At 35.8% G+C, this 3,882-nt stretch overlaps 1 long non-coding RNA gene across 1 annotated transcript; it reads left to right on the top strand.

Annotated features, from left to right (window-relative positions):
* On the top strand, positions 1-3,414 carry LOC143260711 (uncharacterized). Its single transcript, XR_013034997.1, has 3 exons — positions 1-1,429; positions 1,505-1,627; positions 1,732-3,414. It is a non-coding gene; the product is annotated as an uncharacterized LOC143260711 (long non-coding RNA).
* The last annotated feature ends 468 nt before the right edge of the window (positions 3,415-3,882 follow it).

Genomic DNA, 3,882 nt, shown 5'->3' with positions numbered 1-3,882 from the left:
GATCGCGGAGGGTGGGTTTTATCGTCGGTCGCTCCGCGGAACGTCTCGGTGTTCGGAAAATTTTATTCATGGGGTATTATATCGTTCAGGCGTTCGGTCGCTGTATATAACCATCGACTTCGGTTGTCGCGTATTCGGCTGGGTTATAATATTATATTTTTGTTATCATTTTTCTCGAAATCGAAGAAGCTCGAGATCGCGCTTGACATCGCGTTTAGGGTCGTGTTTGGGATCGCACTATTGATATCGCGTTTCAGATCACACTACATTGAGATCGTGCTATTGAAATCGCGTGTTTGAGATCGCGGTATATTGAGATCGCGATATTGAGATTGCGTTTTTGAGATCGTGTTTGAGATCGCGCTTGGGATCGGGCCCATGAATCAGTCGTTCAACAATTATGAATCGTGTTTTACGCAATCCGCGATATTCGCTTCCGCCAGGTAAGACATTTCGATCGACTCGTGCCGAGCGAAGCTAAGTCGAGTTTTTCTAGCCGATGCAAAGCCAAGCGAGCAAAGCCGAACTGAACAAAGCCGTGCCGAGCTGAGCGAAGCCGAGTCGAACGCGTTTGAAATCGTGCTTAGATCGCTCTCAATTCCGCTCTCAATTTCGCACTCAATTTCGCTCTCAATTCCATGTTTAATTTCGTACTTGGGATCGCGCCCATGATTCGTAAAGGAGCAGCGGTTTTTGACATGCTCGGGGAAAAAAATTGTTGTTGCATTCTTCGCGCCGACACGACGTCACACGCCAGCCTAATTAACTCGACGCAATTGTGATTTTTCGTTAATAACTCGTAAACAAAGCCGCAGATTGCATTTTCGCAAAGGAAAAAGTTACTTAGAATGACCTCAGCTACCCCACATTTCCGTATTGCGAGACATTTTTGGGACACCCTGTATTTTGTTCCGACAATTCTGCGAGCATAAGTCCCTGTCTGTTCCTTAATTAAATTTAAATAGACAGCACTATTCATACAGCCTTAAATAAATTTTATTTCCGTCTTTTTTCTATAGCCGATACCTGCTCACATCGTTACTGTACCACCACCACATTGTCGGCAATTAAGTTTTGCAATAAAGCATATTCAATGGAAGAAGCAGTGGGAAGGTATTATGTTCACGGATGAAAAGAAAATTAATTTGGATGGTCCAAATGGATATAAAGTGTGTTAAGCAAAGTATGTTAAGTTGTCGACAATGGGGTGCTGGTGCAGTAATGATATAGGCAAGTATCGGCTGTAGAGGAAAGACGGAAATAAAATTTATTCAAGGCCGTATGAATAGGGCTATCTACTTTTTAATCAAGGAACAGATAGAGTCATACGTTCGCAGAATTGCTGGGACAAGATATACATATATTTCAGCAAGATAATGTAGCCGTGCATACCGCTCTCATAGTAAAAAATTATTCTGAAACAGAAAATGTAAAAGTTTTAAATTGGCCAGCAAGGTTTTCTGACAGTATAATACAGTCTCCGAATTAAAATCTGCAATTTTAGAAGCTTGGGAAATCTTGGATCAAAAGTATATAAAGGATCTGTATAGAAGTTTACTAAGAAGACTGATTGAAATGATACAACGTAAACTATGGTCCACACATCACTAAAAGTTAAACAAACTATGTAAGTTTATTTAATTTTAATACTTTTGTTATTTCATATTCCAAATGTCTTATCATTTTGTCCAAACAAAATTTCATTTCGAACACATTTTTCCCTATTATCAGACAGTAAATATGCTTCTCTTTCATGGTACTGACAATGAGAACGAAGAAAATATTAAGGAACACAGTTCGGCTTCTCCTTCGACGCTGATGCATTGTCGATGCGAGGAAAACAATAAACGCTAAAAAACAAACGCGAAATTTTAAACAAAAGAGAAATATACGACAGAGATATGTAAGAATGCCTAAAAATTGAAGCTGTCAACATAAATACCGACGCGAGTGTAACTAACGTATATGTATACGCTTCGTTTCTGTGTGAGTGTACTAGCACTGCATTGGTTCGCTACACCCTTAACCCTTTGCACTCGAACCTACTTTAACTGTAAATATAAAATGATTTTTCTAACTAATAGTATTTTTATTTTATATGACAAAATGCATTTTACGCATATGAAATTAACTCTTGGGACCCACGCAACAGTTACGCTGTTCACAATTTTTGAAATCTAAGCTTTATTAATATAAAAATTATCTTAAAATGTGATGTAACAAATTTTAGTGGTGCCTCAGAGTCACCACTCGAGTGCAAAGGGTTAATATAAGCGAAACATATTTACTATTAAATAATATTAAAATACTTCCAGCTCCGGTCAGGTCCTGGTTAATAAAATGAATTATGAACTGTGCGTTCTTTGCTTTCCTTATTGAATTATTACGTAACAGTGTTCATGCAGTGGGCGGATACGAACATCGTTCTTTTCTTGTTCTACCATTCGTAACGTCCGAGTGCATGCCTTCGAGTTTAGAGAATGCCCAGAAACGAAATAAGTTTCGCGTGAAAAATTGCTTACGGTTTAATCGGTGAAAGACCGTTGCAACAAAAGCGAAAGCGAAATGTTTTGAACAATGAGCTGTACAGTTTCGCTTTCGTTCGAGCCGCGTAAAATTGCTATGTCCGTTTTTCATGGAAAGCCGAGTACTATAATAACTAATAGGCGACTCGGATGCACAGACGCGTGTCGCCGTGAAATATTCGGCCTACGTTTAGAGTAATTACGCCATTGTGGGGAATATACATATATGTACTGCAAAACCACAAAAATAGAAGCTTGCAAGGGTTGTTGAAGTTACATGTAATAAAATTTCAATTGGTTTTATTTCTTCAATTAATTCTATTCTACAGCGCGGGACAAAAAGTAACGTAGTTTTTATTTATTTAACATTGCAACCAAGGTAGTGCTTCTATACACATTTGCAAAATATCACTATAAACATACACAAATGAAACAGAATCGAAGTCTAAAAAATTTTATTTGAAAAAAAGTATTTATGTGGATAGTAAAGTTTGTGTTGTCAAGGAACAAGAATATTTGTTGTTAAGACATTATTTTAATGCCGTGCGTAATGTAACTTTCTAACTGTATAAATTTGTATTAAAACTGACACTGCAGTAGGTAATTATTGAGAAATATCAATTAATTGTATCACTATAAGTTTATATGAAAAGTCATTCAAAATATACATAGAATTATGTATACCTTAGAAAACCTTGTCCCCCGAATTTTATAGCATCAATCATTTCTGCACGTCAGAATAACATTACGTTAGATGACATATTGTTCCGTAGCTAATAAAAGTCTTGTATAATTTATTTCACTACACAGGATATACACCAGATATACATACATACAATACAATATGTAATTCTTAAGTGAAAAACTACATTTGTGAGAGTTGTCAACATACTTTTTACGACGATGGTGAACATAAATATTAGTTACGATATTGTGTAATCTATATATTAATTTATACGATATTTTAAATACGTGTATTGTAGCAATATATCTTTTAATGACTGAAACTCTATGATTCCACATTTAAAAGTTTTTATTATTAATATTTAGCACTTTCAGTACCACATCAACAGCCTCAAAAATTTTCATAAAGGTAAAATATCTTATTCAATGAAATTGAAATCGAAATGAAAAAGATCAAAACATTCCTATTTTGCTGATTCGAATAAAATTGGGGCATAGAATAGATTACCGAAAAAAGTAATTTGCAAATCCAAGCAAATAATTCGCAGTTATGGATGATGCAGCAGTCAAAATGTTAAAGTAGGAATAATTTGATTTGATCTTTATTCAAGCAGTAGGTACGTAATAATGAAATAAATCTTAGCGGTCTATGAGACCTTCTACAGTAGTTGTG

Source organism: Megalopta genalis, chromosome 17 (genome assembly GCF_051020955.1).
Source record: "Megalopta genalis isolate 19385.01 chromosome 17, iyMegGena1_principal, whole genome shotgun sequence".
Taxonomy (NCBI): domain Eukaryota; kingdom Metazoa; phylum Arthropoda; class Insecta; order Hymenoptera; family Halictidae; genus Megalopta; species Megalopta genalis.
The sequence above is the reverse complement of the archived record's forward strand: the minus strand, read 5'-3'. Positions and strand labels throughout refer to the sequence as shown.